At 34.8% G+C, this 22944-nt stretch overlaps 1 protein-coding gene and 1 non-coding gene across 11 annotated transcripts in view; one reads left to right on the top strand and one right to left on the bottom strand.

Annotated features, from left to right (window-relative positions):
- Window positions 1-22944, bottom strand: part of TNNI3K (TNNI3 interacting kinase) — a 284880-nt gene that overhangs the window by 218244 nt on the left and 43692 nt on the right. The window lies entirely within an intron of this gene.
- On the top strand, window positions 6699-6800 carry LOC112641137 (U6 spliceosomal RNA). The gene has a single exon (XR_003124524.1). It is a non-coding gene; the product is annotated as a U6 spliceosomal RNA (small nuclear RNA).

The raw sequence follows: 22944 nt of genomic DNA on the forward strand, positions 1-22944 counted from the left end.
GCGCCAAACCGCTGCGCCACCCAGGGATCCCGACCACAGCTTTGTAGTACAACCTGAAATCTGGCATTGTGATGCCCCCAGATATGTTTTTCTTTTTTAATATTCCCCTGGCTATTCAGGGTCTTTTCTGATTCCACACAAATCTTAAGATGATTTGTTCCAACTCTCTGAAGAAAGTCCATAGTACTTTGATAGGGATTGCATTAAACGTGTAAATTGCCCTGGGTGGCACTGACATTTTCACAATATTAATTCTGCCAATCCATGAGCATGGAATAATTTTCCATCTCTTTGTGTCTTCCTCAATTTCTTTCAGAAGTGTTCTGTAGTTTTTAGGGTATAGATCCTTTACCTCTTTGGTTAGGTTTATTCCTAGGTATTTTATGCTTTTGGGTGCAATTGTAAATGGGATTGACTCCTTAATTTCTCTTTCTTCAGTCTCATTGTTAGTGTATAGAAATGCCACTGATTTCTGGGCATTGATTTTGTATCCTGCCACGCTACCAAATTGCTGTATGAGTTCTAGCAATCTTGGGAAATATCAGAAAGGGAGACAGAACATGAGAGACTCCTAACTCTGGGAAACGAACAAGGGGTGGTGGAAACGGAGGTGGGTGGGAGGTGGGGGTGACTGAGTGATGAGCACTGAGGGAGGCACTTGATGGGATGAGCACTGGGTGTTATGCTATATGTTGGCAAGTTGAACTCCAGTTAAAAATAAATAAAAAATAAAAAATAAAAAGGGCACATGAAAAAAAATATAATAAATGGCTAGTCCAAGTAAATTGACTGCTCCAACCTTTAAGTAAACCAGTAATATAGAAATTTCTGAACAAGGAAGAAAGCAATAGGTGGAACTGAAAATCTTTAGATCCTAAGACAGTAGCTGAATCAAATGATACAGCAACAAATAAGATAGAAACAAATGACCAAAAAAACAAAACAAAAAAAGTGATACTTTCATTGTTGTATTTTTAACAAATTTTTTTTTGTTACTGAGTTAAAAACAAATTTTTCAGTGCTACAGAAAATAAGTCCTAATCAGAATTGATCAAGAAAACATTTATCTTGAAAAGTTTTAAAAAAGATATTTTTCTTGCTTTTCCAGTTCTTCTGTAATAGATACTTAGTATTCTAGCCTTTCACCAAGGACAGATGAAAAACAGATAGTAGAAAGTATAATTTCAAAAAAAAATGTCTTATTGATGAGGAATCTTGGGTGTAACCTTAAAAATGAGAACAAAGCCAAATGTAGAAGTGGAAATACTAAAGAATATAGAGAAACAATGGAGTTTCTTCTGTCAGCTTCTCTGAGGAAGTGTTCCGTAGGTCTCTCTCTGGCTATACAGAAAATTAAGAGCTCAGTTTTTGAAGTCCGCCAGTTTGGGTAAGAATTTAGACTCTGATATTTAATAACTGTGTGATTTAGTGCAGATTGGCTCATTTCTTTGAGCCTCAGTTTCTTCAATAAAGTTATGTGATCATTAAAGTAAATGGTATAATAATAAAATAAGCAAAAGACCTGATTAAAGAAAATCCTTCATAAATATTCATTTCCTTGGCTTTCAGGTTAGAGCATCAACTCTATCAATGGGGTAGAGAGGGCAGTTTCCTACCAGATAGTGTGGGCAGTGAGATGGCGGGGGACCCGAATCATGCCTGTTGCCACATTTCAAGGCAAAGCAAGTCTGGCTCCAATGGGCAACTCATTTATTGGGGCTGAATTTATGGGGAAAGCTCAGTAGTTGGGAGTCCTTAATGCACTAATACAATCCAGCAGGCAGATTATTATTATCCCTCAAGGAAAGAGTTAACCTCAATGACGCTTTGGAAGCCAGAATTGAAGGCTTAGAAAGAAGTCTGTCAAGATGGAGATAGGGAAGGAGGAGCCTAAAAAGGAGAGACCTGAAAATTGGAACTTCAGGGCAATTTCAGACTGAGTCAGCCAGTCATTCCTCTGCAAGTACCTAATGTCCACTCTGCACCAAGCCTAGGAGACAAATGCAAATGCCTGGTCCTGGATGTAACGAATTTGTTGTCTAAAGTGAGAGACAAATAAGTATGATATCAACACAGTGAGGGAGCATGCTAGAGATAAACCGGGTGTTATGGGGCAAAGATGAGGCACTGAATTGGGGGAATGACTTTTCCAAAGAGATAATGCCTGTATTGAATATTGCTGTAGAAGGCTGTATAGGAGCTATCTAAGAGGAAGGTAAAAAAAGTTCCAAACATATAAAGGCTATAGAAATACCAGGTTCTAGGGTCCAAATACTCAGTTTCATAGGAAGAGACCAGGTGAAATGTGCCTGAGGCTATTTGAATACTATCTGCTTAGATTCAGATTAGGTAGTCCTAAAGTAGAACTGAGTTTTCTCCTCCAGAGAGCTCAGGTGGTTCAATGGGATAAGCTAGGAAGGCAGAAGCTAAGAAACTGAGGCAAAGAGAATAGGAACAATAATAGAGGAGACAGTAGCAAAGCTGGGAAATAAATAATCTCCGACTCTCATATTCATCCATTCCCCATTTTTCCTATTTGAAAGAAACTTTTAATCAGTAACCAGTGAAGTGGCCAAATATCCTGGTCTCTTCTTTTTCTAATCCTCCCATCTAGGTGATAAAGAAGACAGAAGTGGCCTGAGAAGACCATTTGATAAGGATTAGCTTGAATGCTGCCAATTAGAAAAGAGTCTTGAATATTCAGAAATTGATCTGTTATTTGAATCTGTCCTCATTACATAATTTAAATTCCTTATGTTTATTTGGATTGAAAATGTATAAGACCTCATCACCATCTTTTAGTAAACCTGCAATGGCAGGAAGACCAGTCATAAATAACCTCAGTAGGAGACACCCTGTTTCTTTTTCCTTATGTTTTATTTGTCCTTAGCTCACCTCTACTGCAAGTCCATGAACAAATTCTGTGACAGCCTTGTATCTTACATAAATGTGTCTCCCTAGATCCAAACCAGCCAATGCCATACACTGTAGGACATGTATATCTTAAGATAGGTGATCACTGAGAAGCTAGAAGGACCTCCAGCTTCTGGCCTCTTAGGCAGATGGCTACTCAAAACAAGTGAGATTGATGGTAATTTACCCTATTTTTAATAGTCTATAAAAGAGAGGTTCCACAAGTTCTCTCTGTATTTACATCTCCCTCCTGACTTCTTTTTTATGGCCATAGGCTTCATAAATTAAAAAATAATAATAAATGAATGAATAAACATATGTAAATCTCAACACAAGAAGTATAATAATCATGTATCCCCAGAAAAGCTGTTCATCTTTTAAGAGAGCAAGGGAACAGAAAACTCATACAATCTTAATACATACAATATGAAATGGAAATCACAGAGGCTGTCAAAGGCTGTTAATTTTATAAAGTTAGAGAGGCAAAGATTCATAGTTTATCTTTCAATTACTCATGAATAGGTCAGAATGCTGTGGAATTTGTAAATTCCTTCACAACACACACCTACACAATATATATTGTATTTGTCATTTAGCAAAGACCTTAATGTAAGAAGCAGGGAATTTTCTGTGCACAACATTTCACTATTCAGAGGAGATGCTTAAACAAAGAGACCAAAATTTCATTTTCAGATCCGTGGCAAGACTCACTCCCATTTATAGGATAAAGAAATCTCAATTTTATCCAGATAACAGAATTTTCCTAATTATATTAAAAAGAATTTATTGCCCTTGATACCTTCATAAAATGTCCCCTGGGAGCTTATTATGGAATGAAGGGCTTGCATCTACTTTTGTCATGTGTTAGGTATTATATCCTATGTTAATATATTTTTAGCTATTTTCATAGAAAAACTAAGGGGTATAACATATCTACTCCTAGTTCACTGGAACCAAGGGGACTTATAATTGGACTAATGACTTTTTTATTTTTTATTTATTTTTTTTTACTGTGAAGGAAACTAATTAAGTAATAATTTAAAAAAAGAAAAAAAAAAAAAAAAAGAAAGAAACCTTCACTGTGTATGTGATAGATTTTTTTCCCTGACAGCTAGAAGCCTACAACTTCTGAATTAATTTATCTAGTTATAAGAACTGAAAACTTATTAGAATAATTCAGTATAACTCCTAAATTGCTCCACATTTGTGAAAGAAGAACAATGATTAAAAGTTATGTTTTTGAATATCAAATAGCTCTAAATTTATTACTGTATAGCATAGTTCAAAGACAATGAATCTTGTACCTGGAGATTAATTACAGGAAAAAAAAAAAAAAAGACTTTAGCCAACAATAAACTAATCTACAATTTGAAATCTCTATCCTGAAAAGATATAATGTTTAGCAGGGGATGAAGTGATTCAAAGTTGTCCTAAAAGTTTGACCTGTTTTGTTTGTAAGTAACAATAGAAAGTACAGGAAAGTGGTAGAGACTCTACACTTGGCTACCTTTTATCCTCTAGCTAGGAGATGCCCCATCCCTGAAGCTAAGGGAATAAGATGGATCACATCACAAAATTCAAATAGGAGGCATGGCAGATATGTATGGGCTAGAAAGGAGAGTTGATTTTTCATGATGCTACATGAGTCAGCTATCTCCTTAGAAGTTACTCAGAATTAGTTTAGGGAAGGAGCATCTGGGAATGGTATCAGCAAGATGGTAGAGTAGGAGATACCAAGTTTTGTCTTCCTGCTTCCCCAACCCCCCTAATAAAATCAATAAAATCAATAAAAAAACAACGAAAACCCCACAAAGCCCAAAGAGCATGAAGGAAAATAGCCCTGGAAGGGCCCAAGAGTTCAGTTAAGAACCTAGAAGCAAAGTAGGTTAAAGGCTATCAGTATCAGCCCTACAGAGAATGCCACCCTGGTCTCCAGTGTTTTTTGTTTGTTTGTTTGTTTGTTTAAAGATATTTATTTATTTATTTATTTATTTATTTATTTATTTATTTATGAGAGACACAGAGAGAGAGAGAGAAAGGCAGAGAGAGAAGCAGGCTCCATGCAGGGAGCCCGATGCAGGACTCAATCCCGGGACTCCAGGACCACAGCCTGGGCCTAAGGCAGGCGCTAAACCACTGAGCCACCCTGGGATCATCCGGTCTCCAGTGTTCTGCACTGCAGAGGGCTCCAGCAGCCTTTGCTCTGAGAATCTCGACAGCTTTTGAAGCTGAGGGCACCATAGACTCCCATGGCTTTCAGAGAGGGGGACCCCATAGTGTTTGCTGGTGTGGACTTCAGTGGCTGGCACTACAAAGGACATTAGCAGCTTTGGCCACCAGGGTAACCAACAGCCACTGTCACTGAAGACAGTTGGAGGGGAAGTGGGTGGGAGGATGGGGTAACTGGGTGATGGGCATTAAGGAGGGCACATGATGTGATGAGCACTGGGTATCATATGCAACTGATGAATAACTGAACTCAGCATCTGAAACTAATTATGTACTATATGTTGGCTGACTGAATTTAAATTTAGGAAAACAAAATTTTAATTAATTAATTAAAAATGGGCAGAAGAAAAAAAAATGGGCAGAAGACCTTAATAAGCACCTCACCAAAGAAGATATACAGATGTAAAAAATATGAGAAGATGCTTCATATCATATATCATATCAACAAATTGGATAAATAAATAAATTCCTAAGAATATGCAATGTATCAAGACTGAATATTGAAGAAATAGAAAATCAGAATGGACCAATAATGAAAAGAATGGAATCATAATTAAAGCCTCCCAATAAATGAAAGTCCAGGATCAGATTGCTTCACTGGTGAACTTCTATTGAATATTCAAAGAATTAATACCAACCCTTCTCAAACTCTTCCAAAAAGCAAAAGAGGGAAGATTTCTAAACTAATATTATAAGGCAAACATTACCCTGATACCAAAACAGATAAGGACATTAAAAGAAAAGAAAATTATAGCCAATATCCCAAATGAATATACATGCAAAAGTCCTCAGCAAAACACTTGAAAGTCTGATTCAATAGCATGCTAAAATCATCATAGTGGGATTTATGGCTTAGATGCAAGAATGGTTCAACATACACAAATCCATGAATATGATACACCACATTAACAAAATAAAGGACAAAATTCAGATGATCCTATCAGTTCATGTAGAAAACACATCTGACAAAATTTAGTGTCCCTTCCCTATAAATCCCTTAGTATTTACATAGTGAGGGACTGCATCTCAACATAATAAAGGCTATACATGACAAGTTTACACCTAACATCATCCTCAATGGTGAAGGGCTCCAGGTTTTTCCTGTATGAAAACAGGAAACAAGACAATAAGACGAGGATGCCTACTATGGCCACTTCTGTTCCATGTAATAGTGGAAGTCCCACCAGAGAAATTTAGCAAGAAAAATAAATAAATAAAGGGCATCCAAATCAGAGAGAAAGAAGTAAAATTGTCTCTCCTTGTAGATGACATAATCTTATCTAGAAAATCCTAAAATCTGTTAGAAAAAAATAAATAATTCAATAGAGATGCGTGATACAAAATCAACATGCAGAAGTCAGTTGTACAAAAATCTGAAGATACAAATGAATGCAAAGATATCTCCTGTTCATGGATTAGAAGAATTAAAGTTCTTAAAATGTCCATACTACCCAAATAAGTATACAAATTCAATATAATCCCTATCAAAATTCCAAGCAACAGAAATAGAAAAAAGCCCAACTTATATGGAAACTACAAAAGATCCCAGATAGTACTCACTTCAGCAGCAAATATACTAAAATTGGAATAATACAGAGAAGATTAGCATGCCCCTGTGCAAGGATGACATGCAAATTTGTGAAGCCATTCAGATTTTTAAATATTGAAGCACGATGTTGTACACCTGAAACTAGTATCACACTATATGTTAATTATACTGGAATAAAAAATTAAAAATTAAAAAAAAGAGCCCAGTCCCTAAAGTAATCGTGAGCAAGAAGAATAAAGTTGGAGGCATCACATGTACTGATTTCAAATTATATTACAAAGTGATAAAAATCAAAACATATGGTACTAGTTTAAAAACAGATATTTAGACCATTGGAACAGAAGAAAGAGCCCAGAAATAAACCCATGCATATGTATTCAACTAATCTTTGACAAAGTTGCCAAGAATATACAATCTGAGAAGGATAGCTTCTTCAATAAATGATGTTGGGAAAACTAGGGAAAAATTGGATATTTACTTTATATTACACACAAAAATCAACTGAAAACGGATTAAAGACTTAAATGTAAGACCTAAAAACCATAAAATTCCTAGAAGAAAACATAGGGGAAGACCACCTTGACAATGTTCTTGGCAATGATTTTTTTTTTCTTTTTCTTTTTTGGATTTGACACCAAAACACCAAAGAACAAAAGCAAAAATAAATGAGGGGGGTTATATGAAATTTAAAAGTTTTTGCATAACAAAAGAAACAACAAAATGTAAAGGCAGTTATGGAATGGGAGATAGTATCATCAAAACATATATCTCATAAGAGATTAATATCTAAAATATATAACTCATACAACTAAATAGCAAAATATCTAAAAAGTCAATTTGTTTTATTATTTATTTTATTTCATTTATTTATTCATGAGAGACACAGAGAGAGAGGCAGAGACATAGGCAGAGGGAGAAGCAGGCTCCATGCAGGGAGCCTGATAGGGACTCAATGCCATGACCCCAGGATCAGGACCTGAGCTCAAAAGCAGATGCTCAACCACTTAGCTACCTGGGAGCCCTTAAATAAGTCAATTCGAAAATAGGCAAAGGACCTAAACATACAATTTTATAAAGAAGACACACAAATAGCCAACATGTGCGTAAAAGATGCTTGATATCACTAATCGTAAGAAAAACTCAAATAAAAATTACAGTGAGATATTACCTAACGCCTGTTAGTATGGCTACTACCAAAAGTCAAAAAAGCAAGTGCTGGCAGGGATATAGAGAAAGGGGAGTTCTTGTACACTATTGGTGAGAATGTAAACTGGAATAGCAATTACAGAAAACAGTATGGAGTTTCCCCATAAAATTAAAAATGTAACTATCAGATGATCCAGCAAGCTCACATATGGGTTTCCAGCCAAAGGAAATAGTCGCTCTCAAACTGGTATCTGCACTCCCAGTTCACTGCAGTGTTATTCACAGTAGCTAAGATACAGAGACAACAGTGCTTATCAACCGATATATGAAATATGATATTTACATATGTAATGAAATATTATTCAGCCTTAAAGAAAAAAAAAAAAAAAAGGAAATCCTGCCATTTGTGACAACATGCGTGCACCTAGAAGACACTCTGCTAAGTGAATTAGGCCAGGCACAGAAAGACAAATATTGCATGATCTCACTTATACATGAACTTAAAAAAAATTGAACCCAAAGTACCAAAGGGTGGAGTGGTGGTTACGGGGGCTGAGGCATCGGAGGAAATGGGAAGATGTTGTTCAGGGAGTGAAAACTCTTGGCTTGGCGAGGTGATGAATACGTTTTGGACACGTAATGTTGCAGCATGATGACTATAGTTAATAATAACGTATTATACACTTGAAATGTGCTAAAAGTGTAGATCTCAAGTAATTTTCACCACAAAGAGAATTTTAAGTATGTTAGGTGATGAACGTGTTAATTAGCTTGAGTGTGGTGATCATGTAAACAATGCATATGTACATTCAAAACATCATGTGCAATGTAAACATACAATTTTTATTTGTCAATAATACCTTAATAAAGCTGAAAAAAAAATCTGCATGGCAGGACCTGCAGTGGGAGCCCACTTGGCCTCTAGCAAAATGACTGCTTCCAAAGTAGCAAAACAGAGACTTGGTGACATATTGCTCAAACATCTGCAGCTGGTAAGCATCTTTTCAGAACTTCACTTCTGATTTAAACTCTATGCTGTCCAAAATTCAGTCATATTTCACCCCCAAATTGATAATGTTAGTTGTCTTGTTATTTTATGTATATAATTTTTATGTGTTAATAAAAAATAATGAAATAAAAGTAGAAAAAAGTAGTAAAAATGTATCTATTCTATATTCAGATTACTTTGCATGTGTCTGTAAATTCTTACTTTATTCAAAAGACACTAAAGCAATAAGTTGTATCTGATTCATTACAAGTATTATATAAGCAAGAACTTGGTTTCTGAATGCCAACCTGGCAACTTTCATTTAAAGAAAAACTTTGGCCTCATTTTCAAAGTGTGATGAATAAATGTGCATTTATATGTCAGATTAAGACAAAATATTCAACTTGGTGTGTATTTTTAATATGAGTTCTCTCTTCTACCAATGTTTTTCCAATTAACCAATTAAATCTGGGTCCTGATTGCTTAAGATAACAGGGCTTTCTAATGTCTGAACAATGCATTACCTAAGCTGCCAAGAGTACTGCCAGGCTAACAGCACAGCCCTCAGCTATCTGCCTCTCTGGAGGTTTCCCTTGGCTAACAAGAGCAGCCCTGCCACCAGAATCTAATGACCAGTTATTCTGCCAGTATAAAAGCCCAGCCTCCTCATTCCAACTTGGAAAGCTCTCAAAGGTCAATCCCAGTTTTGGAGCTCTCTGTGGGATTGACTGAGCTTTTATCGAGACTACATCACAGTCCAATTTCTCCCCAGCTGGGTCCTGCTTCCTCCCCTTCCCTATTGGTGTTGATCCTGAAGGTATGGTCCAATAAACATCCTGATCCTTCACGTCAGTGTGAGTCGGCTGCTTGTGAGTCCTGCAATAGGCTTCTACAGGGCTTTCACTTTAATTGGTTTTATTTATTTATTTTTTTTAAGATTTAATTTATTTATTTGAGAGAGAGAGAGAGAGAGAGAGAGAGAGATAACAACAGAGAGCAGGAGCTGGGGGAGCAGCAGAGGGAGAGGAAGAAGCAGACTCCCCACTGAGCAGGGAGCCCGACACGGGGCTCGATCCCAGGACCCTGAGGTCATGACCAGAGCTGAAGGCAGACACTTAACCAACTGAGCCACCCAGGAGCCCCATTTTAATTGGTTTTAAAGAGCATCTAACCACTTGTAGTCAGCCTGAGACTCATTGTCAAAGTTGAAGATTTGACTTAAAAAAAAATTCAGAGATATAGTCCCTGCTTTCTTTCTCTTTCCCACTTCCCAATCCTCTTTCCATACCTCCTCCTCTTGTGGAGGCACACAAAAAGGGATATCTGATAGCCTACTTCAGTACACCACAATTTTCATTATATCTCATATATATCTCATATAATATACTACATCATTATAATTAACAGCTATAATACAGTAATAGTCACTGCTGCAATAAATGGGCCCAGAAGTTTATGTTTCAGACCCTGGAGAAGTTCATTTCTTGCTCATTTACTAGCCATCATTAGGTAAACAAGTTGATATGGAGCCTTCTTCCACACAGTTATTTAGAAATTTCTGCTACTTTCACCAAATGTTTTCTAAGATTCCTCTGAGAGATGGCTTCATTCCAGTCAATGAGAAAGAAGAAAAGTACAGGAAGGAAGAGCTGTGGAGGGTTTTGGAGGCCACACTTGGAAAATGGTGTCCCTCGCTTTCATTGAGTGTTCAGTTGTGAGGCCAAGCCAAAATGCAAGCAACACTGGGAAATGCAGTCTTTCTGAGCAACAGGAAGGAGAAGAGTACATAGATTTGGGTGAGCAACTCTGCCACACTAGGGTCGTCCAGAAGCTTCATCTCCTAGGACACAATGGGTCAATTTTCTGCACTCAAGTCTTTTTCTGGGACTTGTAACTGATCTATGAATTTGAACTCTCCTTTTGTTAGACTCCCTCTGTAAATGAACATTTAATGTGACTGATGCCATTGATTTTTATGTTCTTATAATTTACAAAGAGCTGTATATATTGAATGTTCCACATGCAAACACACGTGATATCATCCACATGATCAAGGTAATGGACTTATCCAACACCTCTTAGAGTTTCCTGAGTATGACACCAGAAGCACAGACAGCAATAGCAAAAAGAGACAAGTGGGCATACATCAAACTAAAAAGTTTCTGCATGGCAAAAGAAACAATCAACAAAATGAAAAGACGATCTACAGAATGGGAGAAAATATTTGCAAACCATATGTCTGATAAGGGACTAATTTCCAAAATATAAGGAACTCATCCAACTCAGCAAAGAAAACAAGCAGTCTATATTAAAAATGGGCAAAGGACTTGAACAGACATTTCTCCAAAGAAGACATATATATATACAGCCAACATGAATATGAAAATATGCACAATATCATTATCAGGTAATACAAATCAAGATCATAAGATATCATCTCACACCTGTTAGGATAAGCTATTATTTATTTTAAAAGGTGCTGGTGAGGTTGTGAAAAAAAAATAGGAACCTCTATACACTGTTGGCAGAAATGTAAAATGGTATAGCAGTTACGCAAAACATTATGGACATTCCTCAAAACAAATATTAAAAAGGTAAACACCAAATGATCCAGCAAACACTTCTGGATATTTCAAAATAATTAAAATCAGGATCTCAAAGAGATATCAGCACTCCCATGTTTATTGCAGCATTATTTACAATAGCCAACACATGGAAACAACCCAAGTGTCCATCGAGAAATGAATAGACAAAGAAAATGTGGTAATGAATACGGTAAAATTTATTTAGCCTTAAAAAAATTTTGCCATTTGTAACAGGATTCATGAACGTGGAGGACATTATGCTACGTGAAATAAGTGTCACGGAAGGACAAATACTGCATGATTCCTTTTATGTGAGGTAACTAAAACAGTCAAACCTTTTTAGGTAGGGAATACAATAGTGGTTGTTGGAGGCTGTTAGGTGGGGGAAATAGGGAGTTGTTCAGCGGGTATAAAGTTTCAGTTGTGCTAGCTGAATAAATTCTAGAAGCCTGCTATACAATATACTGCCCATAACTAAAGTACAGTTTTGTATACTTCAAAATTTGTTAGGAGGATAGATTTCATGTTAAAGGTTCTTACCAAACACAAGACAAAACAAAGAGAATGTGTATGGATTTTATAGATAGTCTTATCTTAAACAGAATTCCTGTATACATTTCCGTAAAAGGTACAATCACACATTATCAGCATATTTATGATGAATAAAGGACACAGAACCTGCATAAATCAATACGAGTCTCGGTACTGGGCTCTTCAGCTACATTTATCCCTCCCAACAACATAAAAAGTAAATTCTGTTATAATGATTATGTTAGAAAGAAATTTAGGGTAAGAGATAACCAACCCACCCCACCGCGGTGCCAACTACGTAGTGAACAGCAAAACTGAGATTTAAACCGGGACGCCTGCCTTCAGCCCAGGGCAGGATCCGTGAGTCCTGGGATCGAGTCCCACATCAGGCTCCCTGCGTGGAGCCTTGTTCTCCCTCTGCCTGTGTCTCTGCTGCTCTCTCTGTGAGTGTGAGTCTCTCATGAATAAATAAGTAAAATCTTTTTAAAAAAATTGAGATTTAAACCTAAATTTTCTTGACTCCAGAGCATACTTACTCTTTTAATCAATAGGTATACTGGCTCATGACTGACGTCTGCTAGAAACTGGAACAGGAGTAGTGAATTATCATGCTCAATTCTCTTCCAGCACCTTAGTAGAAATACGATCTTTACTAAACCTAGAACACCAAAGCTTTCAGTTTAAGATTCCAGGGCTCTATATTCTTCTCTAGGCACTCTCCCGACTTTCACTTTGCTGTCTGGCAAATCATTTATATACTTCAATCTTCACCTCTAATACTGAATGATAATTCTGTAATTCCACTCATGGAGTTTCTATGAGGAACAGTAACAAACATTGGCTGCAGGGCAGGTATGAGTTATGTTTAAAGAAAACTCTTATAAAGCTGAGATATGATATAGCTATTTAAATACACTGTAAAATATATGGCTTTGTGAATGTGTTAGGTTTTTTAAAAGTCATTTTTTTTTTCATAGACACAAAAAAAACAAGTCTTTAGGTATACAGTCTAGATTTAATGCATCTCTGGCCAAGTAGTCTTTTCAGAGATGTTTCTCTTTCTTACCATATCCCTAGATGTCCAAGGGGTTGTTCAGATTTCTGTATCTTGTACATTATGACAGATCAATTTAATCCGGTCCACAGAATTGATAAGGCAAAGAAGATAGTTCTGCAGTCATAGAGTAAATTCAAAATGGAAACAGATAGAATTGCAAGTTATAAAATTAGAGAGTTTGGATACTTTTTGAGTGTGAAGAAAAAGAATTAGGTCTTTAAGAAGTTTTGTTTTGTTTTGTTTTTAATTTGAGAGAGAGAGAGAGAGAGCATGCACATGAACCAGGGGGAAGGGCAGAGGGAGAGGAAGAAGCAGACTCCCCGCTGAGCATGGAGCCAGGCCTTGCTTACCCCCTGAGCCACCCAAGCACCCTAGATTTTTCTTTAAATGTCATTTGGTACATATTTAACTTAACATATGTTGGTGCCAGTAAATAATTCAACTTAATACAATATAAAAAATATTGGATTTCCACTCCATAAATGACATATAAATTTCACCATAAAAGAACCACTACTTCCCTTTCTGGCATCTTTCAAAATCCCTTTATTTTAAACTTCAAAGTTTGGACAGAATTGCTTGTATTTCCACACATATATCATGATGTTTTTTAAACTACTTCTCCCATCTTGAATGTTCCCATATCTAATAAAGTGACTCAGTTTCTCATCTATACAATGAGGATAATAATATCACCTATCTTGTGGGGTTATTATGAGAATATAAAGAGATAATCAATGTAAAGTGCTTAGAAAATGACTGGCGTATTAAAAACACTCAAAAAAACGTTTTCACAGATAGCTTAATCTGTGTTATATTTTACTTCCTAAGAGTTTATCCAATGACATACTCTTGGTACAGAAATCTACTGTATCAAAAAATGTCTCTTGAAATTGCTAAAGTCTACTTATTTGATATATAACTTTGTAAAATATTGGGCTCACACTAGCAACCCGACAAAATAGCAAGATAAACAGGATTACACACATATATATTGATAAATTATCTAAGCATAAAATAAACCTCAATGTTTTGTCATAAAGGTGTAAAAACCAGTAAGCATCCAAACACATAGTCAGCACACCTCAGGTTAGAAGCTATTACATTTATGGTGACAAGTAATTTGACATGTTTCACAAAATCAAAAATTTAAGAGGTTCTTTATGTCTGTGTTTTGCCCCTCTAAAGAACAGGACCACACTCTGTCTCTTTCCATGTCTGATGTGTTTCAGAAAGAATAATATCAAGTCTTAATTTAAAATGAGTGATGTAGTACAGAGTTTTAGACCATATATCTCTTCAAAGCTGTCAGTTTCCTTTCACCACTTTTCCTATATTCCAAAAACAAGTTTAAATTAAACATAGATCAACAATAAATCTGCCAGCTGCTGTCTTATTTATGGCACTTTTAGAAGAGATACTGATGTTCTTTTATAAGCCAAAATGGACACTTTCTGATACCTTCAGAATTAAAATTAAAACATCTAAACTATTTTATAGAATTTTATTAGCCATGATGTGATGTGTCTATTATTTTGCTGATCTTAGTATTATTACTTTATGTGTCCCCTATACAAAGTACAGGAGAAGAGCCTCAGTTTTCATGGCCCAAACTTGATAAGCATAAAACTATAATATGATTTGAAGACCTTAAAGGAGACAAAGCTACAGTTGAGGATGCTTTAGCCAAATACCTAGGACTTGATCTATTCCCAGATGTGTGGTACCTCTAAAAATTTAAATGATTAAAAAAAAAAAGCTGAATGATCAAAAAGTTAGAATATACAGTAGAATAAAAATTATAATAATCAAACTACAAATTATATTTAATTTGTGCATTTATATTTAAATGCAACATACAACACATGGCCATATTACTTGGAAATGTTTACTTTCAAAATTGTATAAATGACCTCACAACACACTTACAATCATGCATCACTATTTGTACTATCTGACATATTTTGGTGTTTGAGTCTTTGTGGTATCAGTATGAGGTTGTCTGCTGTGTGTGTCTATTTTCTACTTTTTGAATAGGTACATCTATTGTAGTTATCTATGCCTACTTCACCACTGCATGCTGGATGTGTAGGAGGCAGACAACTTATCTCTTTATTTCACAGGAATCCATTTGAGATCACCCATTGCAGAAGTACCAGACTCAAGAATTCTCATCCACACTTGAACCTGATTTATTTGATAAGATCCTGCAATTTGAGCATGATGTCAGACCAAAAAAGGACCCATACTTGTAATATCACAGAAATGGACAATCTGATTTTAAAGTTTATAATGAATGTAATAGATAAAAAATGGCAATGAAAAATTTAATGATGGGGGATTCCCAGGTGGCTCAGTGGTTTAGCACCTGCCTTCAGCCCAGGGCGTGATCCTGGAGTCCCGGGATCGAGTCCCACATCAGGCTCCCTGCATGGAGCCTGCTTCTCCCTCTGCCTGCCTCTGTGTCTGTGTGTCTCTCATGAATAAATAAATAAATAAAATCTTTAAAAAAAAGAGAAAAACTTAATGATTTTTTTTAAATTAGCACATTTATACCCCTTGATATCAAAAGTCATTATAAAGCTTTAACAATGAAAGTGGAGCATTTTTAACATACAACAAACAGAACATTAGGATAGGGTAAAGTGTCTAGAAATAGACCATCCATATTCAGACAATTAATTTTTGACATAAAACAAGATAGAACAAATAGAAGTTCAAAATATGTTGGTAGATTTAACTCTAAATATACAGTGCAAATAGATTAATCTTTAAAATGATGAATTTCTGGATAGGATAAAATAAAATTCAATTATATGCTATTTATAAGAGACATCTCTAGGGTAAAACATTTATAAAGGCTTATAAAAGAACAGAGAAAGATAAGCCCAATAAATTCTAAGCAAGAGAGGTTGATACTGCTGTATTTATATGAGAGAAATTAGACTTCTTGGGTGAACTAAAGCATTATTGGAGATAAAGAAGGTTAATTTGTTGTAATAAAAGGCTACATTTCCCCAGGAAACTATAATCATGTTAAATTTGTTCATATTTAGTAACATGGTATCAAAATATATTAGGAAAAAATATACAGAATTAAAACAAGAAACATCTATCATCACAGTAGATTTCTACCACATAGTTGATAACGTAAGCCCCCAAATCCCCATAAAAGTATATATAAGATATGAAGGATGCAAACACTTGACCTACTTGGCACATGCAACATTAACAATAGCAGAATGTATATTCAATTCAAGAACATACAGAACTTTCACAAAATTGATAATATATTGGCCCATATAGCAACACTCAACACATTTCAAATACTGGGAAACAATGATGACAGTTTCTAATAACAGCGTGAATTAACTTAAAAATCAATAAGGAAAGGGTTAATAAAAAACACTAAATTATAAAGTTGGAAGCTAACTTCTAAATAACTTGTGGGTCAAAAAATAATTCAGAGTAGAAGTAAGAAAATTGTTTGAACTGAGTATTAACAAAATATGACATGTAAAAACTTGAACAATATAGTCAAAATAGAACTTTGAAGTATATAGACTTAAAAGTGATTAGAAAAAAAGGTAAAAATTAATGAGCTAAAAAAATTAATGAGCTAAGCCATGTATCCATCTTCAGAAACTAGACCAAAATACAAAAGTAACTCAAATAAATTTGAAGATAAGAAAAGATAGATAAGAGCAGTTAGAACTATCCTTAAATTATTCCACTTAAAGAGGGAGGAATGTTTTATGAGGTCAGTATTATCTTGATAACAAACAATACAGAGACACCACAAAATTATGGACCAATATCCCTGATGAACATAGGTATGATAATCCTCAACAAAATAGCAAACCAAATTCAACAGTACATTAAAAGGCTAATATATCATAATTAAGTGGGATTTATTCCAGAATGCAAAAATGGTTCAACATTTGCAATCAATGTGATACACTGTATCAACGAAAAGAAGGATAAAAATCAAATGCTCATTTTAACAGATGCAGAAAAATCATCTGATAAAATTCAACATCTACTTATGATAAAAGTTTGCAAGAAAGCAGTATAGAGGGAACATATTTCAACATAATATAGGCCATATGTGACAAATCCACACCTAGCATCATAGTCAATGGTGAAAAGCTGAAAACTTTTCCTCTAAGACCAGAAACAAGACAAGAATGCCTACTTTTGCCACTTTTCTTTTCTTTTTTTTTTTTTTTTTTTCAAAATAGGATTAGAAATCCTACCCAGAACAATTAGGCAAGAAAAAGATATAAAAGGCATCCCAGCTGGAAAGGAAGAAGTAAAACTCACTACTCTCAGATGATTTGATACTGTATATAGAAAACAGTAAAGACTCCAGAAAAAACTGTTAGAACTTATAAGCAAATTTAGTAAAGTCACAAGACACAAAATTAACATACAGAAACCAGTTGTTTTCCTATACACTAATAACAAGCTATCAGGAAAAGAAATTGGAGCACCTGGGTGGCTCAGTCAGTTAAGTGTCCAAATCTTGATTTTGGCTCAGGTCATAATTTCAGGATTGTGAGACCAAGCCCCCCAATGAGCTCTGCACAGGGTGTGAAACATGCTTAAGATTCTCTCTCTCCTTCTTCCTCTGCCCCCCTCCCTGTGCATGTTCATGTGCTCTCTCTCTCTTTAAAAAGATAACCTTAAAAAAAAAAAAAGAAATTAAGAAAACAATCCCATTTACAATTGTATCAAAAAAATAAAGAATAAAACATCTAGGAATAAATTTAACCAAGGAAATAAAGGACATGGATTCTGAAAACTATGACACTGATGAAAGAAACTGCAAATGGCACAAATAAAAAGATATTCCATGTTCACAGATAAGAAGAATATTAAAATGTCCATACGAAGAATATTAAAATGTCCATACTACCCAAAGTGATCTATGGATTGAATGAAATTCTTATCAAAATATCAACCACATTTTTCACAGAACTGAAACAAAGAACTCTAAAATTTGTATGGAACCACAAAAGACCCCAAATAAAAGCAATCTTGAGAAAGAAGAACGAAGCTGGAGGTATCATGCTCTCTGATTACAAAACATCCTACAAAGCTAAAGTAATCAAAACAGTTTGATATTGGCACAAAAATAGACATATAGATTTCTAGAATAAGATAGAGAACCCAGGAAAAAAGCCTACCAATTTATGGTCAATTAATCTATGACAAAGGAGGGAAGAATATACAATGGGGAAAAGATAGTCTCTTCAATGAATGGTACTGGAAAAACTGGACAGCTGCATGCAGAATGATACAGCAGGATCTGTACCTTATACAATATATAAAAATAAATTCAAAATTGATTAGACTTAAATGTAAGATATGAAACCATAAAACTACTAGAAGAAAACATAGGCAATAAGCTCTGTGACACTGGTCTTAGCAATATGTCTTTGAACCAGTCTTCTAAGGCAAGTGGAATAAAAGCTAAAGTAAACAAAATTATATCAAACTAAAAACTTATTAAAGCATAGTGCAGGAAACCTTCAAAAAAATAAAAAGACAAACTACTGAATGGGAGAAGATATATGCAAATTATACATCCAATAAAGGGTTAACACCCGAAATGTATAATTGTTAAGTTCTTTTTTTTTGTAAGTTCTTATACATTCTTATTACAGTGATCTGTGCCAGTGTCATACCAATAGGATATTGTATGTTAAGTATGTGCCAATAAATATAAATTAAAAAATGGAAAAGGTAAGAGCAAAAATCAATGAAAAAGAAAACAAACAGAAAATCAACAAAGCCAGAAGCTGATTCCTTGGAAAGAGTTATAAAATTACTAAGCTTCTGATAAGACTAACAAGTAAAAGGAGACCAAAATAACTAGCATCAGGAATGAAAAAGAACATACCAAAATTGATACTATGGAAATTTCAAAAAATATTAAGAGGATATTGTGAGCAATTTTGCATGATAAGTGAATATTTAGATAGAGTGTCTAAGACTTTTTCTATAGCTGGTAATTAAGATACTGTGGTAATGTTCCATAAATATTCAAGTAGATCAACTGAACAGAATAAAGATTTAGAAACAGATTCTCAATGAAATAGGTACTTGATATATGACAGAGTTGGTATTATAAATCAATAGGGAAAAATATGCTTTTCACCAATAGTTACCAAGACAATTGAACATAGAAAAAAATTAGGTTGGACCCATACCTCACACCATAAACTGGAATCAATTTTAGATGGCTAAAATACTGAATATTAAAGACAAAGCACCAAACTTTAAACAGATAATATGAGAAAATAAGTTCACATAGAATCCCAGGGATTCTTAAACAATAAATTGGAAGATATTTGTAGCACATATAACTAGAAAGGAGAAAGGGGAGACAGTTTAGTAATGGTGATTAAGATCATAGTGGTAAAGTCACACAACCTAGGATAGAGTATCACTTACTCATCAACTTTTTGTGATCTACTAAATAACCTTTGTCAAGTTATTTAACCTTTCTGTATCTCAGTCTCCTAGTTTGTAAAACAAAATTAATAATGATGTCTATACCGCAGCTGAAAAGATAATTTGTACAATGTGCTCAGAACATTCCTGGCACATAATAAGCTTTTTATGAGTGTATAATAATTTTTTAAAAATTATTATTCATGGTGTGCATTGGTAGCTCAGTTGGTTACGTGTCTGACTCTTGATTTCTGCTCAGGTCACGGTCCCAAGGTTGTGAGAGTGAGCCCTGCCTTGGACTCTGCACGACAAATGGAACCTGCTTAAGATTGTCTCTTTCCCTGTCCGTCTGCCTCTCCCCACCTCTCTTTCTCTCTCTTCTTACCTCTGAAAAAAATTATTATTCATAGTACATTGAAAACAGTTCTGTGAGCCAATTAAAAATAGACTAGCCATTCAACAGAAAGATACACAAAGGAACTTCATAAAAAAGGAAACTCTGAGAAGTGTTCAATCTCATAAGTAAACCAAAAATTCAAATTGAAACCGAAACGTGATACTATTCCATATCTTCCAGCTTCAGGGAAAAACAAGCCTAGTGTACTAATGTTGGTGGGGATATGAATCAAGAAAACAATCATACAGTCTATACACTGGGAAGGACTGTCAACTAGTTCAACCCCTTAAACATTTATTTACATATTCTATAACCTAACAGTTCTAATCCTAGATGTCCCAAAGAAGACCTTGTTCTTCCTGAAGTCCAGGAAATACATACAAAAATTATCATACCACATTGTCAATAACAGCAAAATATTTAAAGCCACTCAAATGTTCATCAAGAAGAAACTGGATGAATAACTTGTGGAAGAATAAATGGATCACAGCTACACAAGCTAACATGGATCTTACAAATATAACGTTGAACAAAATAAACATGTCACAACAAATATGTAATTCCATATAATAATACTCAAGAACATAAAAATGTTAAAAACAAAAAAAATATGATTCATGATGTTAAAAATATACACACATATACACAATTTCAAGGAGAGCAAGAGAGGAGTTATTATAAATCAAGAGAGAGAGAGAGAGAGTCACAAAAAAGGTAACATGAAGCTTTCATGAGGAATTTCATATATGTTTATTTACACATATCCATTTGTATGCATGATATTTTTTTTCAGTAAAAATAATTTTAAGTTAGAAAGCTGTCCCAAGTATGTTTTAAATAGGAAAAAGTCTTTAGAATCATTTAGTGTGATTATATTTTTGTATATTTTTATGTAAATATATATGGAAACATCTGGAGGCATATCCATCAGAATGTGAATAGCAGTTACCTTTGGGTAGCAATGAGTGGAGTAAAGTGTGTAGCCATTAATTGTGTAGCCAATTTTGTAAAGTTATATTTTTAAGAAAATGTATTCACCCTACTAATAAGATAAACTAAAAAAGAAAAGAAGAACCTTGAATGTAAAATGAAGCTTAAATAATGTCAGCGTTTCATAAGTCCTTGTGAGCCTCCTTCCACGTAACTATGTAAACTTCTGCAATGTCGTGTGTAATGACTGCATAGTATCCTTTGTACCCATGTATCAGATTGATTTAATCAATATTTATTTCTGGGCATTTAGATTTTTTCCTTATTTACTGTACATGAGTGTTCTTGCAACCCAATTTCTTATTTCCATAAATAAATTTCTAGAAGTTGATTTGCTGGGTTATAGCATATGCAAAATTTTAAGGTCTAAAACAGAGAGTTTCCACATAATTTTGATAGCAGTATATCAAAGTTAAATTAATTAATCAATTAATGAGAGAGTGAGTGTGTGTGCACATGCACTGGGGGAGGAGCAGAGGCAGAGGGAAAGACTCCCCACAGCGTGGGGCCCAACACAGTGCTGATCCCATAACCTGAGCTGAAATCAAGAGCTGGATGTTCAACCAATTGAGTCACCCAGGCACCTCAGCAAAGGTAAGTTAATTAGTACTGAATTTGTTCAATTACAAATTTTATTTAAACTATAACTTTAAAAATCTGGTTACCTAAATTAGACACAATCTCAACAATTCCAGAAGTTCCAGTGAGGGCTCAGACTTGGTCTCTTGCCAAGAAGAAGGAAGTGTAGAATGGCAAAGTATCCCAAGATACTCAAGAATGTATCCTCTATGTCTCTGTAACCCCATACTAGTATACTCATATGTGGGAGTACTTAAAGAGTGTTTAGTTAGCTGAAAATTATTAAATTTGCCTGATTTTCCCTTTCGTGGGGATACCCAGAAAAGCTAGAAGCAGCTACTTAATAGAAACAATAAGACATCACTAAAAAATTCAAAGGCTTTTACTATAAAATACTATAATCCCACAACTTATCGATTAGGTGTTCAACAGTTTATGTTATCATGCTTGCTGGTGGGAGTGCCAAAATCTAAACCAGTTCACGTTACTTATTGAAACAATACATGTCCACCCTTCTTGTATCATCAATGTGAAAGTTGTATATTCAGTTTGGCAATCAATTAGGCTAAAAGATATAAAACCAAGTTGGAGAGGGATTAGACATATAATAATTCTCAAAGTATAAGTTTACTGGGGAAATAGCAGATATAAATAATCTGAAGATCTTTATTTATCTTGACAGTTCATAAATGGATCACAAGCTATCAGTGCTCAGGCTGCGTAATAACACAAGACTGTGAGTAACTGATTTTATGCCAGAGAACACAATTCGCATGTGAGATTGGAGACAACATTACTGATTAGAATGGAGATTAGGAAAATTCAGCCAAGTCATAGAGAGAGAGAGATGCAGATCTGAAAGACTGACAATGCTCCCTTATGGGTATGTTGGACTTCTTTTTTGTGGAGTGGACTAAATTCAAACTCTGTTACTCTCTTTTGGTGGGGTCAAACTTCATTAGATTAAGTCCAAATTCCTCCTTTATATTTTAAATCTGAGTTCACTTATTGTGATGTGCATCAGGGGCTGTATCGAAGTGTTGAATGACTAAATTGTACACCTAAAACTAATGTTAGACTATATGTTAATTAACTGGAATATAAATAAAATTAAAAAAATAAAAGCATACAGAATTCCACAAATGATTAGAAGATGTTAGAAGAAAATGAAAGTGCGGGATCCCTGGGTGGCGCAGCGGTTTGGCGCCTGCCTTTGGCCCAGGGCATGATCCTGGAGACCCAGGATCGAATCCCACATCAGGCTACCGGTGCATGGAGCCTGCTTCTCCCTCTGCCTATGTCTCTGCCTGTCTCTCTCTCTCTGTGACTATCATAAATAAATAAAAATTAAAAAAAAAAAAAAAAAAAAAAAAAAGAAAATGAAAGTGCTAGCTTAAATGGAACTGTATTTGATTATCTTTAAAATTTGTTTTAGCCTAAAATAATAAAAAAATATTATTAACATGTAATAAATAAATTAAAACTGAAAAAAGATATATTGACTGGGCAAAGTTTAAAAAA

The sequence above is a fragment of the Canis lupus genome, chromosome 6 (assembly GCF_003254725.2).
Source record: "Canis lupus dingo isolate Sandy chromosome 6, ASM325472v2, whole genome shotgun sequence".
Taxonomy (NCBI): domain Eukaryota; kingdom Metazoa; phylum Chordata; class Mammalia; order Carnivora; family Canidae; genus Canis; species Canis lupus.